Source organism: Oncorhynchus mykiss, chromosome 2, assembly GCF_057628025.1.
Source record: "Oncorhynchus mykiss isolate SJ-2025 chromosome 2, ASM5762802v1, whole genome shotgun sequence".
NCBI lineage: Eukaryota > Metazoa > Chordata > Actinopteri > Salmoniformes > Salmonidae > Oncorhynchus > Oncorhynchus mykiss.
Window position 1 is genome coordinate 63,255,135 of NC_143023.1, and position 21,299 is coordinate 63,276,433.

The 21,299-nt window shown below is 42.7% G+C and overlaps 1 protein-coding gene across 1 annotated transcript in view; it reads right to left on the reverse strand.

The window, feature by feature from the left end:
- The window catches only part of shisal1b (shisa like 1b), a 74,813-nt gene extending 55,425 nt beyond the window's left edge, over positions 1-19,388 (reverse strand). The window contains exon 1 of the mRNA XM_021567916.3: positions 18,661-19,388. The gene's annotated coding sequence lies outside the window, so the exon portion shown is untranslated. The remainder of the gene's footprint in view (positions 1-18,660) is intronic.
- Between the last annotated feature and the right edge of the window lie 1,911 nt (positions 19,389-21,299).

Sequence of the window (21,299 nt, forward strand, 5' to 3'; positions counted from 1 at the left end):
ACCAAACGTAGCATATCATGCTGATTTGAGTGTCCTGGGTTTTCATTTACTATGTTACGTTTACCCCTGAGTCCAGGTTGGTCTGCTGAGATTGTTGGTCTCTGCCACTCTGATTTATGTCACTCTACTCATACCTGGTCCTGTTTGATGCAGTATATATAGCTCTGTCCCTGACAAGAAAGGTGCAATGGATGTTGTTGGAACAAAACCAAACCCAGATGGCAACCAAGGTGCAATACATGGAAAATACTGTGTAGTGCATACGGAAAGTATTCAGACCCCTTACTTTTTCCACATTTTGTTACATTACAGTCTTATTCTAAAATGGATGAAATTGTTTCCCCCCACAGGTTTTTATACATTTATTGGAAGAACATTTTTTTTTAAAAAATAAATAAATAAATATGATGTACAGTATGATGCTACAAGGTTGGCACAACTGTATTTGAGGAGTTTCTTCTCTGAAGACCCTCAAGCTCTACCTTGTTGGATGAGGAGCATCGCTGCATTTTCAGGTTTCTCCAGAGATGTTAAATCGGGTTCAAGTCCGGGCTCTGGCTGGGCCACTCAAGAACATTCAGAGACTTGTCCCGAAGCCACTCCTGTGTCTTTTGGCAAACTCCAAGCAACCTGTCAGGTGTGGGACTTTATATAGACAGGTGTATTCCTTTCCAAATCATGTCCAATCAGTTGAATTTAATACAGGTGGACTCCAAGTTGTATAAACATCTCAAGGATGATCAATGGAAACAGGATACACCTGAGCTCAATTTCGAGTCTCATAGCAAAGGGTCTGAATACTAATGTAAATAAGGTGTTTCTGTTTTTAATTTAATCCATTTTTGAATGAGGCTGTAATGTAACAAATGTGGAAAAAGTCAAGGAGTCTTTCCGAATGCACTGTATACACTACATGACCAAAGTTATGTGGACACCTGCACGTCTTATTCCAAAATCATGGGCATTAATATGGAGTTGGTCTCCCCTTTGTTGTTACAACTACCTTCACTCTTCTGGGAAGGCGTTTCACTAGATGTTGGAACATTGCTGCTGGGACTTGCTTCCATTCAGCCACAAGAGCATCAGCGAGGTCGGGCACTGATGTTGGGCGGTTAGGCCTGGCTCTCAGTCGGCCAGTCAAGTTCTTCCACACCGATCTTGACAAACCCTTTCTGTATGGACGTTGCTTTGTGCAGGGGGGCATTGTCATGCTGAAACAGGAAATGACCTTCCCCAAACTGTTGCCACAAAGTTAGAAGCACAGAATTGTCTAGAATGTAATTGTACACTATAGCGCTAAGATTTCCCTTCACTGGAACTAAGGGGCCCCAGACCATTATTCCTCATCCACCAAACTTTACAGTTGGCACTATGCATTGAGGCAGGAAGCGTTCTCCTGGCATCTGCCAAAACCAGATTAATCCGTCAGACTGCCAGATGGTGAGGCGTGATTCATCATTCCAGAAAACAAGTTTACACTGCTCCAGAGCCCAATGTAGGTGAGCGTTACACCACTCCTGCCAACACTTGGCATTACGCATGTTGATCTTAGGCTTGTGTGTGACTGCTCGGTCATGGAAACCCTGTTTGAAAGAGTGAAAGGAGATGAAGAGTGGCAGTTTGGAACTCGGTAGTGAGTGTTGCAACCACTCTGCAGGCCTGTTCTGTGAGCTTGTGTGGCCTACCACTTCGTGGCTGAGCCGTTGTTGCCCCTAGATGTTTCCACTCTAAAACAACAGCACTTACAGTTGACCGGGGCAGGTCTAGCAGGGCAGAAATTTGACGAACTTACTTGTTGGAAAGGTGGCTGAGCTCTTCAGTAAGACCATTCTACAGCCAATGTTTGTCTATGGAGATTACATGGCTGTGTGATCGATTTTCTACACCAGTAGAAACGGATGAGGCTGAAATAGCCAAATCCACTAATTTGAAGGGGTGTCCACATAACTTTGTATATACAGTATATACTGTACCTGTAAAAGGTTTAGACACGCCTACTCATTCAAGGGTTTTTCTTTATTTTTACTAAAAAGTGTGAAACAAATCAAAATGAATTTAAGATTTTAGAGTCTTCAAAGTAGCCACCCTTTGCCTTGATGACAGTTTTGCACACTCTTGAAGAGAACCACAATAGAAATAAGTCCCAGACTTTATTGTGTGTTATCCTCGATGATTTTATTCATGTACATGTATGGCTTTTAGGTTTTATGTGTGCTTGTTTTTTTTAAATGGTCGAATTAATAAACTAAACTAAACTTGGGATTCTCTCAACCAGCTTCACCTGGAATGCCTTTCCAACAGTCTTGAAGGAGTTCCCACATACAGTGCCTTGCAAAAGTATTCGGCCCCCTTGAACTTTGCGACCTTTTGCCACATTTCAGGCTTCAAACATAAAGATATAAAACTGTATTTTTTTGTGAAGAATCAACAACAAGTGGGACACAATCATGAAGTAGAAGGACATTTATTGGATATTTCAAACTTTTTTAACAAATAAAAAACAGAAAAATTGGGCGTGCAAAATTATTCAGCCCCCTTAAGTTAATACTTTGTAGCGCCACCTTTTGCTGCGATTACAGCTGTAAGTCGCTTGGGGTATGTCTCTATCAGTTTTGCACATCGAGAGACTGACATTTTTTCCCATTCCTCCTTGCAAAACAGCTCGAGCTCAGTGAGGTTGGATGGAGAGCATTTGTGAACAGCAGTTTTCAGTTCTTTCCACAGATTCTCGATTGGATTCAGGTCTGGACTTTGACTTGGCCATTCTAACACCTGGTTATGTTTATTTTTGAACCATTCCATTGTAGATTTTGCTTTATGTTTTGGATCATTGTCTTGTTGGAAGACAAATCTCCGTCCCAGTCTCAGGTCTTTTGCAGACTCCATCAGGTTTTCTTCCAGAATGGTCCTGTATTTGGCTCCATCCATCTTCCCATCAATTTTAACCATCTTCCCTGTCCCTGCTGAAGAAAAGCAGGCCCAAACCATGATGCTGCCACCACCATGTTTGACAGTGGGGATGGTGTGTTCAGTGTGATGAGCTGTGTTGCTTTTACGCCAAACATAACGTTTTGCATTGTTGCCAAAAAGTTCAATTTTGGTTTCATCTGACCAGAGCACCTTCTTCCACATGTTTGGTGTGTCTCCCAGGTGGCTTGTGGCAAACTTTAAACAACACTTTTTATGGATATCTTTAAGAAATGGCTTTCTTCTTGCCACTCTTCCATAAAGGCCAGATTTGCGCAATATGCGACTGATTGTTGTCCTATGGACAGAGTCTCCCACCTCAGCTGTAGATCTCTGCAGTTCATCCAGAGTGATCATGGGACTCTTGGCTGCATCTCTGATCAGTCTTCTCCTTGTATGAGCTGAAAGTTTAGAGGGACGGCCAGGTCTTGGTAGATTTGCAGTGGTCTGATACTCCTTCCATTTCAATATTATCCTTGCTCCTTGGGATGTTTAAAGCTTGGGAAATCTTTTTGTATCCAAATCCGGCTTTAAACTTCTTCACAACAGTATCTCGGACCTGCCTGGTGTGTTCCTTGTTCTTCATGATGCTCTCTGCGCTTTTAACGGACCTCTGAGACTATCACAGTGCAGGTGCATTTATACGGAGACTTGATTACACACAGGTGGATTGTATTTATCATCATTAGTCATTTAGGTCAACATTGGATCATTCAGAGATCCTCACTGAACTTCTGGAGAGAGTTTGCTGCACTGAAAGTAAAGGGGCTGAATAATTTTGCACGCCCAATTTTTCAGTTTTTGATTTGTTAAAAAAGTTTGAAATATCCAATAAATGTCGTTCCACTTCATGACTGTGTCCCACTTGTTGTTGATTCTTCACAAAAAAATATAGTTTTATATCTTTATGTTTGAAGCCTGAAATGTGGCAAAAGGTCGCAAAGTTCAAGGGGGCCGAATACTTTCGCAAGGCACTGTAGGCTGTGCATTTGTTGGCTGTTTTTCCTTTATTTTGCGGTGCAACTCATCTCAAACCATCGCAATTGGGTTGAGAGCAGGTGATTGTTGAGGCCAGGTCATCTGCTGCAGCACTCCATCCCAATCCTTCTTGGTCAGATAGCCTTTACACAATCTGGAGGTGTGTTGGGTCATTGTCCTGTTAAAAAACAAATGATAATCCCAACCCAGATGGGATGGCGTATCGCTGCAGAATGCTTTGGTAGCCATGCTGGTTAAGCGTGCCCTAAATTCTAAATTAATCACTGACAGTGTCACCAGCATAGCACCCCCACACCATCACACTTCATCTGCCATGCTTCAAAGTGGGAACCACACATGCTGAGATCATCTGTTCACCTACTCTGCATCTCACAAAGGTCGGTCGGAACCCAAATTCTCAAATTTGGACTCAACAGACCAAAGACAGATTTCCACCGGTCTAATGTCCATTGCTCGTGTTTCTTGGCCCAAGCAAGTCTTTTCTTCTTATTGGTGTCCTTTAGTAGTGGTTTCTTCTTACTGGTGTCCTTTAGTAGTGTTTTCTTCTTATTGGTGACCTTTAGTAGTGGTTTCTTTGCAGCAATTCGACCATGAAGGTCTGATTCACGCAGTCTCCTCTGAACAGTTGATGTTGAGATGCGTCTGTTACTTAAACTCTGTGAAGCATTTATTTGGGCTGCAATTTCGGAGGCTGGTAACTCTAATGAACTCATCCTCTGCAGCAGAGGTGACTCTGGGTCTTCCTTTCCTGTGGCGGTCCTCAAGAGAGCCAGTTTCATCATAGCGCTTGATGGTTTTTGCGACTGCACTTGAAGAAACTTTCAAAGTTCACTTTGATTATGCCTGCACATCACTGTTCACCAGCAGCCCCAAACATCTAAAGAATAAGCCCTTAGCCAAACAAGCTTGTAAGAATTGTACTTAAACGCTCCCCTCATACTCATCTGGAGGTTGAGCATTTCTTTTTATCTCTCTGTATCTGTGATGTGTCTGTATCTGTGTAATTGTATGTATTTATGTAAAGAAAAAAAAAGAAAAAAGGGACCACAATGGAAACAAGTACTCTAACTCTATTGTGCAGCCCCGGTCACTTAAAATGTTTTTGTGTATATACTGTATTTATTTATTTTTTACTGACAAATAAAATCGATTGATCAATCCAAACTGTGCATCTGCCAACTGATGATTGGAAAGAGACATGTTACAAAACACAAAAAAGTTTAATAACATCCGGAGATTGTCAAGCCAAGCCTTTGATACTGGGTAAGCCTACAAGGGGGGGAGGGGTGTATTTTATTTTTATTGAGATTGACTTAGACTATTTATTGTGGTGGTGAAAACCCAAACCATGATGTTGAAGTGCTCGAAGTCGGTATGCTTTGTCTATTGGTTGTGTGGTGCATAGACACAGAAACCTGTTGGTGGAACATTTGTTGCATATATTTTATATAATTATAAATATGGCATCATAATGTTGAACATTTGATTACCCTCTAGCTGATCATTGTCTGCAGCCAGCTCTGATTGTAGTGTAATGAAACAGGCAGGGAGACTGAGCTCGTCTGTGGTGGTTGGTGAACCCTCAACCTTCTGGCTCATAGCCCTGCGTGGCATCGACTGTGCCACAAAAGTGGCCAAGTCAATATCCATGTTTATAAACACAGGTTCGCTACAGTTGTTATTGTTATATGTGGTCGTAAACATTATGTTGAGATAATTCTACGAGGGGGAGGGTGCTCCATTTATTTTACAGTACAAGGGGACGGGGTTGCATTTTTTTTATGACATCTTGAGTGAGACCAGGAGATCTAACTTCAGACACATGAAATGGTTCAAAATGGGCTGCTGAATCAAGTGCACCTACCGTCAACAGAGCGAAACAAATACCAAAAATAGGAACGCAAGGCTTTATCATTGGATTTTGTTTTTACATAAATCTTTGGTGATACACTAGGAATGTACAATTAAAAATCTACAATACAACAATATTACAACGTGTGTGTGTGTGTCAATGTGTTTGGCTCTTCACAGTCTACGTTGTGCTATGAGGTGTTTTATCTGGGGGGGGGGTTTATCCGATTTTACTGCTCGCCTGAGTTACTTGATGTGGAATACTTATTTTCCACCATAATATGCAAATAAATTCATAAAAATCCTACAATGTGATTTTCTGGATTTTTTTTCTAATTTTGTCTGTCATAGTTGAAGTGTGCCTATGATGAAAATTACAGGCCTCTCTCATCTTTTCAAGTGGGAGAACTTGCACAATTGGTGGCTGACTAAATACTTTTTTGCCCCACTGTATGTGTAGTTTGGATCAAGACATTTTGCCAATGGTAGGAGCATGATCAGTGGCATGCTGATTCAATGCCAATCACAGACTAATTGCTCTCTCGGTCTGATAGTGTTATTATGCAGAGGCTTCAATACTACTAATATTAGCACAGTTTTTATGTGCCATCTAGCAAAGTACAGCCATTATTGTAATAGAAATATTGTTTATCAATAGGTCAATACTTCCATAGCCAGGTAGTATATATAGCATTTCAAATTGATGTGATGTTTCCCCACATTTATGCTGACCCAAAGATGCACTTCTATACACAGAGTGACAGCACACAAGCACACAGCACATTCGTATTCAAAACAGCCAGTGGGTGAAAATGTCTCTGAATTTCAACATCATGTTCTTTATTTTTTTATTCCTGCTTTTAAATTCAGGTTTTAGATACACAACACTAGAGAGAGAATGCCCTTCTGTCGGTTGACTTATCCCAAAAAACACCATCCACTAATAATGTTAATGTGAATACTGCTGGAATGACATTGTTGTAAAGGGTGAGTACAAACAAAACAACACTTTTGACAATTCGGTATAATGAACGAAGTGTTGTTTTATTGGGAGTAAACAACAACAGAGAACAGCTTCCATTGTGCTTTGTTTTATCCATTGAGCAGACACAGTTTGCAGTAAACAGGGGGCATAAAGCTTCATGTAGTCCTATCAGACATTACACTTGACAGTGTAACAGCTGGCATAGTGCCTCTGGCGTCTAATGATTACAGCTTTTGTATATGGGGCCCTGTGGGGCCTCAACCCCAGCAGATACATACAATACCGCTGATGAGCGATCAGATGAGATGAGAGTATATTCCACATGAACTCTTGTTAGGCTCCTGCTAGAGATATTAATCTGTTGAGTGGAATTGGATAAGGGGGAGCATCAAAAGCAAAGCCAGAGTCTTATCAAGGAACCAACCGGCTGCTGACTGTATGAGACTGAGGCTGTCTGCCTGCCTCTGTCAGTCAGAGTGAAAGAGAGAGAGACTCAGCCCAGAGATGGGGAACTCCATGTGAACTCAATGCAGAAATAGATAACTTTATAACTAGATAAGGCTGATGAATATTCAGTATATTAAGAACCATGATGAGTTCAATGAGTTTGGAAACAGACATCTGCATGTACTAACCATTTAAAGCCGTTGTGCATTCCTAGAATTAGTGGTGACTCGAGGAATCCTGGAGTTCCTAGTCAATGGTTCAAATTTGCACCTTTGGTTAGTTGAGGGGTTCTTGGAGGAACCTTTAATGGTTTAATGTAGCAGCAGGTTCCTGGAGGAAACCTGGAGTGGATGTGTGGCTCAGTAGGGGGTGTGGCTTTAAGATACATATTTTTTGGCTACCCGTTAGATTAAATGTTATTCCTGTTCTGTTCTGTTCTGTTTTATTGTCATCACATGTTTAGGTTGAACACTGACAGTTTTGTACCTTCAATGAGGCTAACAAAGGTGTATAAACTCCTTCAAGAGCCTATGCAAATCCCAAAGTTTAAATAGTTACCACTTTATTAAAGTATGTAATCAGCAAAGTGAATATTAAATATTGCAGTGTACAAACTTAAAACGATGAACAGGAATGACATTTACGCTAAAGGGTGACCAAAAACGAACTCTCTGAAAAGCCTCCGATATGACAGGCCACCTCTACAATTGAATAGGGCTATATCAACACAGACAGGTTATCAACACAGACAGGTTATCAACACCATAGGTCTACCACAACATAAACACAGATAGCACGACATCTATAAAGAAACCATCGAGATAATTCGCTAAGAAAAGACAGGGAACGACTTAAAACCAACAACATGCACTCTTAGAAGTGCTGGAATCTGGGTACTACCTCCTAAACTTGGGGAAGGGTTAAATAGTTGGGCCAGTAGCCGAAAGGTTGCTAGATCGAATCCCTGAGCTGACAAGTAAAAATCTGTCATTCTGCCCCTGAACAAGGCAGTCCAAGACACTCCAAGACTGCTTCCACCACGTGGACTGGGACATGTTTCGTATTGCGTCAGACAACAACATTGACGAATACGCTGATTCGGTGTGTGAGTTCATTAGAACGTGCGTTGAAGATGTCGTTCCCATAGCAACGATTAAAACATTCCCTAACCAGAAACCGTGGATTGATGGCAGCATTCGCGTGAAACTGAAAGCGCGAACCACTGCTTTTAATCAGGGGAAGGTGTCTGGTAACATGACCGAATACAAACAGTGCAGCTATTCCCTCCGCAAGGCTATCAAACAAGCTAAGCGTCAGTACAGAGACAAAGTAGAATCTCAATTCAACGGCTCAGACACAAGAGGCATGTGGCAGGGTCTACAGTCAATCACGGACTACAGGAAGAAATCCAGCCCAGTCACGGACCAGGATGTCCTGCTCCCAGGCAGACTAAACAACTTTTTTGCCCGCTTTGAGGACAATACAGTGCCACTGACACGGCCGTCAACGAAAACATGCGGTCTCTCCTTCACTGCAGCCGAGGTGAGTAAGACATTTAAACGTGTTAACCCTCGCAAGGCTGCAGGCCCAGACGGCATCCCCAGCCGCGCCCTCAGAGCATGCGCAGACCAGCTGGCCGGTGTGTTTACGGACATATTCAATCAATCCCTATACCAGTCTGCTGTTCCCACATGCTTCAAGAGGGCCACCATTGTTCCTGTTCCCAAGAAAGCTAAGGTAACTGAGCTAAACGACTACCGCCCCGTAGCACTCACTTCCGTCATCATGAAGTGCTTTGAGAGACTAGTCAAGGACCATATCACCTCCACCCTACCTGACACCCTAGACCCACTCCAATTTGCTTACCGCCCAAATAGGTCCACAGACGATGCAATCTCAACCACACTGCACACCGCCCTAACCCATCTGGACAAGAGGAATACCTATGTGAGAATGCTGTTCATTGACTACAGCTCGGCATTCAACACCATAGTACCCTCCAAGCTCGTCATCAAGCTCGAGACCCTGGGTCTCGACCCCGCCCTGTGCAACTGGGTACTGGACTTCCTGACGGGCCGCCCCCAGGTGGTGAGGGTAGGCAACAACATCTCCTCCCCGCTGATCCTCAACACTGGGGCCCCACAAGGGTGCGTTCTGAGCCCTCTCCTGTACTCCCTGTTCACCCACGACTGCGTGGCCACGCACGCCTCCAACTCAATCATCAAGTTTGCGGACGACACAACAGTGGTAGGCTTGATTACCAACAACGACGAGACGGCCTACAGGGAGGAGGTGAGGGCCCTCGGAGTGTGGTGTCAGGAAAATAACCTCACACTCAACGTCAACAAAACTAAGGAGATGATTGTGGACCTCAGGAAACAGCAGAGGGAACACCCCCCTATCCACATCGATGGAACAGTAGTGGAGAGGGTAGCAAGTTTTAAGTTCCTCGGCATACACATCACAGACAAACTGAATTGGTCCACTCACACAGACAGCATTGTGAAGAAGGCGCAGCAGCGCCTCTTCAACCTCAGGAGGCTGAAGAAATTTGGCTTGTCACCAAAAGCACTCACAAACTTCTACAGATGCACAATCGAGAGCATCCTGGCGGGCTGTATCACCGCCTGGTACGGCAACTGCTCCGCCCTCAACCGTAAGGCTCTCCAGAGGGTGGTGAGGTCTGCATAACGCATCACCGGGGGCAAACTACCTGCCCTCCAGGACACCTACACCACCCGATGTCACAGGAAGGCCATAAAGATCATCAAGGACATCAACCACCCGAGCCACTGCCTGTTCACCCCGCTATTATCCAGAAGGCGAGGTCAGTACAGGTGCATCAAAGCTGGGACCGAGAGACTGAAAAACAGCTTCTATCTCAAGGTCATCAGACTGTTAAACAGCCACCACTAACATTGAGTGGCTGCTGCCAACACACTGACACTGACTCAACTCCAGCCACTTTAATAATGGGAATTGATGGGAAATGATGTAAATATATCACTAGCCACTTTAAACAATGCTACCTTATATAATGTTACTTACCCTACATTATTCATCTCATATGCATACGTATATACTGTACTCTATATCATCGACTGTATCCTTATGTAATACATGTATCACTAGCCACTTTAAACTATGCCACTTTGTTTACATACTCATCTCATTTGTACATACTGTACTCGATACCATCTACTGTATCTTGCCTATGCTGCTCTGTACCATCACTCATTCATATATCCTTATGTACATATTCTTTATCCCCTTACACTGTGTACAAGACAGTAGTTTTGGAATTGTTAGTTAGATTACTTGTTGGTTATTACTGCATTGTCGGAACTAGAAGCACAAGCATTTCGCTACACTCGCATTAACATCTGCTAACCATGTGTATGTGACAAATAAAATTTGATTTGATGATTTGATTTGATTTGATAACGAACAAGACTCTTGATTAATGAGAACATTCTTGGCAAATGCTTTCGCTTTCGTCCGTCTTGCGCCGGTCCAAGAATTTCACCTCTAGCGGCACAATACGAATTTGTTCTTAACTGACTTGTCTAATTAAATAAAAAATGTAATTAAAAAATTATCAGGTATCCTATTGAAATATTGAGTGCTTAGGGTTAGAGGGTCCACATCAGAAGGTAATGGTTTTCTGTAGGAGGAAGGTATGTGATGTGTGCAATTAAACTTGGAATGTACTGAGTGTAGCGATCACATGCGACAGGCACTGATAAGGGGAGAGAGCCATGGATTAGTGATCAAGGGGGTCGAGATCAGGTCAGGTCACGTTAAGGGAGAAAGAAAAGTTTATGGCCTGTATCACTTAGGGCCCTGCCTAGCAGTAAAGATACAATGTTTGTACAGATGTGTAGGAGGAGACTCAGCTTAGGAGGAAGGGTTAAATATCAGTGCTTGTGTGAAGCACAAGTTCTTTGTCTAATGCAGCTGTATTGATCCTCTGGGAAGAATACATTTGGTTGATCTTCCTGGGGTACAGCAAAATGAATTAATGAAGTTTATACAATTTTAAAAACATTACAATACATTCACAGATTTCACAACAAACTGTGTGCCCTCAGGGGCCTACTCCACCACGACCACATATCTGCAGTACAAAATTCTTATGTACATGTGTGTATAGTGCATATGTTATTGTGTGTGTGTGTGTATGCATGTATCTGTGGCTATGTTTGTGTTTCTTCACTGTCCCGCTGTTCCATAAGGTGTATTTTTATCTGTTTTTTTTAACTTGCATCAGTTACTTGATGTGGAATAGAGTTCCATGTAGTCATGGTACTGTGCGCCTCCCATAGTATGTTCTGGACTTGGGGACTGTGAAGAGACCTCTGGTGGCATGTCTTGTTTGGTATACACTAGTTCAAACAAAGAGCTCGGTGCATTAAGCATGTCAATACCTCTCATAAATACAAGTAGTGATGAAGTCAATCTCTCCTCCACTTTATGCCAGGAGAGATTGACATGCATATTATGAATATTAGCTCTCTGTGTACATCCAAGGGCCAGCTGTGCTGCCCTGCAAAAAAAAAAAAGTTAATTTTGTGGCACCTGACCACACGACTGAACAGTAGTCAAGGTGCGACAATACTAGGGCCTGTAGGACCTGCCTTGTTCATAGTGCTGTTAAGAAGATAGAGCAGAGCTTTATTATGGACATACTTCTCCCCATCTTCTGTTGTATCAGTATGTTTTGACCACTGTTATTCCAAGTTTTAATTTGTCCCAAATACAATGCTTTGAGTTTTAGAAATATTTAGGACTAACTTGTTCCTTGGCACCCACTCTGAAACAAACTGCAACTCTTTGTTAAGTATTGCAGTCCTTGTAGTCACTGTAGTAGCTGACATGTATAGTGTTGGGTCATCCGCATACATGGACACACTAGTAAAGATTTAAAAAACTAATGGGCCTAGACAGCTGCCCTGGGGAATTCCTGATTCTACCTGGATTATGCTGGAGAGGCTTCAATTAAAAAACACTCTCTAAGAGTTGGTAACAGGCTGATTTGTCTCCTATTTGAACCAGTAAAGGGAGCTTTACCATTCTTAGATAGCGGAATTACTTTTGCTTCCCTCCAAGTCTTGGGGCACACACTTTCTAGTAGGCTTAAATTGAAAATATGGCAAAGAGGAGTGGCAATATCGTCCACTATTATCCTCAGTAATTTTCCATCCGAAGTTGTCAGACCCACGGTGGCTTGTATTGGTTGATAGACAACAACACTTTTTTCACCTCTTCCACACTCACTTTACGGAATTCAAAATTACAATGCTTGTCTTTCATAATATGGTCAGATATACTTAGATGTGTAGTGGCAGTGTTTGTTGCTGGCATGTTATGACTAAATTTGCTAATCTGGCCAATATCCGTTGGTTTTGTGACGAATGAGCCATCTGATTCAATGAATGATGGAACTAAGTTTGCTTTTTTCCCCAAAATTTAATTTAAGGTGCTCCGAAGATTTTTACTATAATTCTTTATGTAATTTATCTTTGTTTCATAGTGTAGTTTCTTCTTATTTTATTCAGTTTAGTCACGTGATTTCTCAATTTGCAATATGTTTGCCAATCGATTGTGCAGCCAGACTTATTTACCATACCTTTTGCCTTATCCCTCTCAACCATAACATTTTTCAATTTCTCATCAGTACATGGGGATTTAACTGTTTTTACAGACATTTTCTTAAAAGGTGCACGGTTATTTGTATCTGGAATAAGCAATTTCATAAATGTGTCAAGTGCAGTGTCTGTTCCTCATAACACACCACTGACCAACAAATATGATTTACAGTTGAAGTCAGAAGTTTACATACACTTAAGTTGGAGTCATTAAAACTTGTTTTTCAACCACCCCACAAATGTCAGTTTTGGCAAGTCGGTTAGGACATCGACTTTGTGCATGACACAAGTAATTTTTCCAACAATTGTTTACAGACAGATTATTTCATTTAGAATTCACTGTATCACAATTCCAGTTGGTCAGAAGTTTGGAAAACAGCTTGGAAAATTTGAAGCTTCTGATAGGCTAATTGACATACTTTGAGTCAATTGGAGGTGTACCTGTGGATGTATTTCAAGACCTGCCTTCAAACTCAATGCCTTTTTGCTTGACATCATGGGAATATCAAAATAAATCAGCCATGACCTCAGAAAAAAAATGTAGACCTCCACAAGTCTGGTTCATGATTGGGAGCAATTTCCAAATGCCTGAAGGTACCACGTTCGACTGTACAAACAATAGTATGCAAGTATAAACACCATGGGACCACGTAGCCATCATACTGCTCATGAAGGAGATGTGTTCTGTCTCCTAGAGATGAAGGTACTTTGGTGTGAAAAGTGCAAATCAATCCCAGAACAACAGCAAATTCCCTTGTGAAGATGCTGGAGGAAACAGGTACAAAAGTATCTATATCCACAGTAAAACGAGTCCTATATCGACATAACCTGAAAGGCCGCTCAGCAAAGAAGAAGCCACAGCTCCAAAACCGCCATGAAAAAGCCAGACTACAGTTTGCGATTGCACATGGGGACAAAGATCATACTTTTTGGAGAAATGCTGAAGAACACTATCCCAACCGTGAAGCATGGGGGTGGCAGCATCATGTTGTGAGGGTGCTTTGCTGCAGAAGGGACTGGTGCACTTCACAAAATAGATGGCATCATGAGGTGGGAAAATGATGTGGATATATTGAAGCAACATCTCAATCAGTCAGGAAGTTAAAGCTTGGTTGCAAATGGGTCTTCCAAATGGACAATAACTCCAAGCATACTTCCAAAGTTGTGGCAAAATAGCTTAAGGACAACAAAGTCAAGGTATTGGAGTGGCCATCACAAGGCCCATACAAAAACCTGTGGGGAGAAGTGAAAAAGCGTGTGCGAGCAAAGAGGCCTACAAACCTTTTCAGTTACACCAGCTCTGTCAGGAGGAATGGGCCAAAATTCACCAAACTTATTGTGGGAAGCATGTGGCAGGCTACCCAAAATGTTTTACCCAAGTTAAACAATTTAAAGGCAATGCTACCAAATACTAATTGAGTGTATGTAAACTTCTGACCCACTGGAACTGTGATGAAAGAAATAAAAGCTGAAATAAATAATTCTCTCTACTGTTATTCTGACATTTCACATTCTTAAAATAAAGTGGTGATCCTAACTGACCTAAGACAGGGAATTTTTACTAGGATTAAATGTCAGGAATTGTGAAAAACTGAGTTTAAATGTATTTGGCTAAGGTGTATGTAAACTTCTGACTTCAACTGTACATAAACAACATAGGAATCACTACAAAACGTATTATATGACCTCTTATACACTATATTAGAACCAGACTTCGGAACTTTGGTTTTCCTAGATATGGCTACTATATTGTGATCACTACATCTGATGGATCTGGATACTGTTTTCAAGCTAATTTCTGCAGCATTAGTAAAGGTGTGATCAGTACAAGGTGATGATTTCTTTCCTGTGCTGTTTTAACTACCCTGGTAGGTTGACTGATAACCTGAACCAGGTTGCAAGCACTACTTACAGTTTGAAGCTTTTTCTTGAGTGGGCAGCTTGATGAAAGCCAGTCAATATTTAAATCACCCAGAAAATATACCTCTTTGTTGATTTCACATACATTATCAAGCATTTTACATGTTATCTAGATACTGACTGTTAGAACTTGGTGGTCTATAGCAGCTTTCCACCAGAATGGGCTTTAGGTGAGGGAAATGAACCCGTAGCCATATTACTTCAACAGTATTTAACATGAGATCCTCACTAATCTTTACAGGAATGTGGTTCTGAATATAAACAGCAACACCTCCATCATTGGCATTTCTATCTTTTCTCTAAATGTTATAACCTTGTATTGCTACCACTGTATCATCAAACGTATTACCTAAGTTAGTTTCAGAGATAGTCAGAATATGAATGTCATCTGTTACTAGCAAATTATTGATTTCATGACCGTTGTTTCATATATTAATGTGGGCTATTTTGAGCACTTTTCTACTGAGATGCTTACTTATTTTTATTGCTTTACTGGGAAGCTTAGCAGAAGTAGATATGCTCATGTTATTTATGTTAGTGCAGGGTGAGCTGCACACAATGGACAGTATACATCTGGTTCAAAGGCACATGATTACTGCATACAATAGTTGTAGGATCAGCAGAGGCATTCAGGACAGTTAGAGGGACATAAATTAGGTTATTTACATTGTGTCTACCATCGCCTCTGGTGTAATGTACATTTGCTGAAGCATTATGCCAACACTGCGTCACAATGGAAGGGATTAGCTGAGCTGGGCTTGAGTCATTGATAAACCAAGTCATTCTCAACGCAGCCTTATAATGCTGTGAAAGGATCCAGGAACCCAAATGATTTGAGTGGATCCCATCCTCCTTTAAAGTGTGTTTTGTTTCCAAAAAGTATCGAAATTATCAACAAAAGTTACACCCATTGAGCTGCAACAATCAAGCCAGTTGTGAAGAGAAAGAATCCTGCTAAAGCATTCAATGCCACGATTCAGAGAGGGCACAGGGTCAGATATGATGGGTCTTTTGTTAGTGTCTAGCAGAGAGTCAATCAGCTATTTAAAATCCAGTTTCAACTGTTCAGAGCTGCCCTTCATAACATCATTAAAACCCACACGGGGCGGCAGGGTAGTCTAGTGGTTAGAGCGTTGGACTAGTAACCGGAAGGTTGCAAGTTCAAATCCCTGAGCTGACAAGGTACAAATCTGTCCTTCTGCCCCTGAACAGGCAGTTAACCCACTGTTCCTAGGCCGTCATTGAAAATAAGAATTTGTTCTTAACTGACTTGCCTAGTTAAATAAAGGTGAAAAAAAAGAATCAATTTATATATCCTGTCATAGTACATTTGGGAGCAGCCTTGTAATATTATCTACTCCGGGGTAGAACATTGTTTTTGCTCCAGGAACGCATCACATTTCTTACCATGGAGCTGCCCAAAATCACGGCTGGTGAGAATGTCAAAGAAATCCGCCCACTCTCATGCTTCATAGGATTTGGAGAACCCTTTATGGATGGGTGAGAGGCAGGATAACTTGAGCCCATTGCTCCCGGCGCCTGGTGAAGGCCTCTGACAGATGGAAAAGCCGAAAACGATGTTGACTTAGAAATCGTAGTAGTAGGCACTGCAGACACAGGCACCCTCGGCGACAAAGGTGCAGACAGATCAGGCTCCAGGGCGGCGAAACTATTTGTTGTTTGTATCCACTTCGGGCTACTTGTTGGGAGTGTAGACTGCTTTATGGGAGGCCGCTGTGCTCCTTTGTTTACGCTATCAGATGGGGGAGCTCCGTGCAACACCGGCCAGTCGGATAACGACAAATGACAAGGCGGAGATGCATCCAACAAGAACGAACGCCGTCCAGGCACCTGGGTAGAAAATTTAATAATTCCACTCTGCGTTTTCCCCAGTTTCTTAAGTAGGCTGGCGACCTGCGTGATCAAGGAAGCCACCTCTAGCCTATAATCCTCGGCAAGTAAACAATTGCCGCATTGGAACTCTGAGTGATCCAGTTTGTCCCTGAACAAAGCGTAGTCGATACAGCTCCTGAAGTGTTGGAACCATTAATTTATTTCTCCTAGACAAAGAGGGCTCCATTGCAAAACTCATCTAGTACCAACATCGTTAGCTTGATGGCTAGCAGCTTAGCGTCTCAGTCAAGCAGGCTTCAACCTGTCTGTTAAGCGGGATTCCAGGACAAGAAATAGTGGTCCTAGCTGTTTAAAGCTAACCGCGCCACGGAATTCAGTATTCGGTATTTGCATTAGCGGTTTTGTTTTAATAACAAAAAAATAACACACCATGTGTTTTCCAGCGTACAATGTTCAGCTGCGCACTCCGTTGACGTATGAATGACTGCCGGAAACGTCTTGACTGCCGTTAGGTATGCAATGACTAATATGACAAGAGGAACTGATGATGATTCCATTAATTCCATTCCAGCCATTACAACGAGCCCGTCCTCCTATAGCTCGTCCCACCAGCCTCCTCTGGGCTGAATACCCCATCAGATAATGTCCTCAGGGCTGTCCTCTTACAGGGCCCTGCAGAATAGAACAGTGTGTGTCTGACAGTGACAAGGTCACATACGGTACTTTAGTTGTGGAGATAATGGCTAATGGTCAGAATTGGTTTAGTCACATGGAGATGACTGCCATAAGCAGTCCAAAACATATGTATGTACGCACACATGGTGGGAAAGGTGTGCTGACAATAAGAGAGAATAAACTATGTACACTAGGAGTCTAGAATGACTGTGCTGTTGCACCTCCACCATGTGTTCACACTAAGAAATACTGTCCCGTGTTCCAACTTGAGTGTGTGTGATCCTGTATATCCTGTCCCTTGTTAAAATGAAATGAGTACATTCATAATAACATAGACCTGTTAATTGACTCCCTTTCCCTACGTCAGAGAACAGTGTTCTCAGAGAAGGACCTACAGGCGAGCTGCAGTGTAAAGCCACTCTGCAAGCATGCATAAAATGCATTCCTCAAATCCATTGTTGTGCTCTCAGTGCCCTCCCTGAATCCTTTCCTACTTTGCAGTCATTCGAAGTGAAGGCTCAGCACTGTGTGTTGATGTGCATTAGCTCTAATGGACTCATTACCTTAAAACACTCCAAAGCGACACAGTGTCACCCACATGCAGACGCTGGCACACATGCATACACAGGCAGACCCACACAAGATGCCTCTGGCCACGTTTAATAACTCCAACAAAAATTGGCAACGGAAGCCCATAAGCTTTTTAAGTCCTTTCGCCACACACAAGTGTGAATTCTAATCATTAGTCAGTGAGAAGACGGCTTTATGTGATGTACAAATGGATTCTCCTTCTCTTCTCTAAATCCTCTCATGTGCCTCCAAGCTCCCCCACGCGCCTGTTTCCAAGTTACCCACCAACAGCCACTGCCAATCGGCCTTAATTGCCTCACATTTAAAGGGGGAGCTGAGAGACACAGAGCTAGCTAGCCACCCTCGCGTCTCTTACACTGAGCTTACTCTGCTGCCATGGAAGAGAAAACACTCCACCTGGATGTCAGAGAACGAGAGAGAAACAGAGAGCACACCATGTACCCAACCCAGAGTGAAACTTCACTCCTCCCAACAAAAGAGGCAGGCATCCCTCAATGATGTGAAACCAGTGTATTGTTTGGCTTCAAAACTGTATCGAACAAAGCCATGCAAGTTACACCTCTGTCTGTGTCCTCCTGAAGGACTATGAAAAGGACAATGTACGGATGTAAATATAAACTTTGAAATGCCTTGCTAAGGTCCACAAAAACAAGTCCGCACAGAGCAAAAAGAGAGAAAGAAAGAGGGAACTTCTAGTGATTAAGACCAGCGTTCTCTACTCACCCTTGTTGAGCCTGTAAAGGGGGGGGGGGTCTCCTGTTTCTCTGTGCAGTCAATTACTCCCCTGTTGCTTCTTGTGCACTCTTCCTTTGTTGCAGCTTAACACAAACGCATCCTCATCCCAATGAATTGATCTAAATCAATAGCTCTCGAGGGAGAGAGGAGGGAAGGAAACGCAGAAGAAGAAAAGAGCACTCTCCCCAAGTCCTCTGCACTGTATCCAAGCGGTTAGAGCTCAGCGAGAGTGTGAGTGAGAGAGAGAAGGAGAGAGCTAGAGAGTTGAAGTGAGTGAGGGAGTGAGAGAGAGAGAGGAGAGAGCCAGAGAGTTGAAGCGTGTGAGGGAGTGAGAGAGAGAGAGAGAGAGAGAGGAGAGAGCCAGAGAGTTGAAGCGAGTGAGGGAGTGAGGGAGAGAAGGAGAGAGCCAGAGAGTTGAAGCGAGTGAGGGAGTGAGAGAGAGAAGGAGAAAGCCAGAGAGTTGAAGCGAGTGAGGGAGTGAGAGAGGAGGGTAGCTAGTGTGTACGCACTAGAGTGTGCACTAGAGTAGAGCAGAAGCCACAGGATCAGCTGCTGTTACACGAACAAGGGATTCTCTGCTCTCCCTGCTCTCCGGGGGAAAGACTTCTGCTCAGTAACTTTGCTGAAGATCCCTTTGTGTGAATATGACCTTCTCCTTCTCTTTATCCTGAACATCTCTCTCTCTCTCTCTCTACTCCCCCTTCTCCTCCATCCTCCCTCAGTTAATTTGCATCCCAGAGAGTTACAATCTAATCTCCGCCCCTATCACCACCCTCACTGTCTGTCCAGGGGTCATTGCATGATCATGGACATGCACATGGAAATATAGTATTTAAATGTGAGTATTTATTAGGATCTGAGAACTGAATCATGCAAACGTGCTATCACACACGTGTAAGTACATGCGCACACACACACGCATGCACACACATGTACACAAGCACACATAAAACACAAAAGAAAGTGATGGATCTCTGCAGTCCTCAACTTGAAAGGACCTTGCTGTGTGAGTAACTAGGCAAAGGACAGGGTCAGTGTAAATAGCACTCTGTCATTTCTCCTACAGGTCTGTGATTCATGATGTGACGCATGTGCCCTGTAACAGTATAGGGGCGTTAAGTGCTTCTCTCCCCAGGAGAGTTCCTACTGTCCAGGCTGTATCCCATCCGCCCGTTTGGTCCAGCGTCTTCCGGGTTTGGCTGGGGTAAGCCGTCATTGTAAATTTGAATTTGTTCTTAACTGACTTGCCTAGTTAAAGAAAGTTAAATAAAATAAAAAATAAAATACTGTAAAGCTCAGCACCATGTTATAGAATGCACAGAAAGCCCCCTGCCAATCATATTAGTGGAAGGTGCTTTAGATGTCACCCAACAGTCATGCTTGTAAATATACAGTATGTTGATTAACTGTCATAATTCCCCCTTTGCCACAAACACAGCACCTGAAGATAAAGTGAAAGGGGACCTTTTCAAATGGAAAAAAGGAAAGATGGGAACATTTGGCGTTGCTGTCGTCTTGATGTGTGCATAACGGTTTGGTGTGTGGGCGGCACCAGCACGCTGACTGAGAGATGAAACGCTCCCATGGAGCCAGCGAGGATCATGGGTAATTGTCCTGTCTTGGCTGCTGTTGACGCTCCAGCAGACCTGAAAATGTGCATCAGAGGTTTACAAATAAGTAATAAGTGTCAGTCAGAGACAGGTGAGAGGCAAGACCAGACCAGAGCTGCCTATAGGGAGCCATGTAGCTGACTCAGGGAATGGAGGCTACTGTATTGTGCAGTATGCTGTCCAGCCAACAGGAAATACTGGAGGGGAAATACTGGGGATGTTTTGAGCAAAAGTTATAGTATATTGTCGCTGGTGTATTGTTACTCAGCCACGAGAGAGAAAGTATTTCTCATCGGTCATAACCGGTCTTTTCACCCTTATTGTTCCAGTGCTTGTCCTTTGTAGAGTGGCAATTGTCATTGCTGGGAAGTATTTGTGCCGCCTAAGAGTGAGACACAACTACACAGTCTGAAACCTCCAGCAACAAAGAGTGCAGAAACACAGGCTGGTGCTACGTGATACATTTCTGTGAAAAAGTATTTGCCTCCTTTTTAATTTTCTCTACTTTTTCATATTTTTAATAAGGACTGTACTGTATTGTACCCGCACTGTATTGTCCCTCTAGTCACTCTGACATCAATGCAAATGTAATCGAAAATCTAATCATACAGTTCATGAGAGCCCATGAGCTCATGTTGCGCAACATTTCTAGAGGCGATGCAATTAGCGTGAGAAAACAGAGTGATGGCTTCTATTAAACAGAGGAGGCTCCCATCAGCTTTCTATAGGTGAGGCCTATTACATTTATTTCTCATCTTTCCTAATATTAAGCACATCTCTTTAAAATATAAATATAGCCTACCTCAATGGTATGAAAATGAACCACAGGAAAAGTGTCGTCCCTTCGCTATTTAACTGCATGGATGACATGTGTGATTATTTTTTTCTGCCCCTGTTTCGAGACAGGTGCATGATAATGGTCCATTCTACATCCACAAACACATTTCACACATCTATTATTTAGCATATGTAAAGACAAGATTAAATCAAGAACAGTCTGATAGGTGACAATAATCA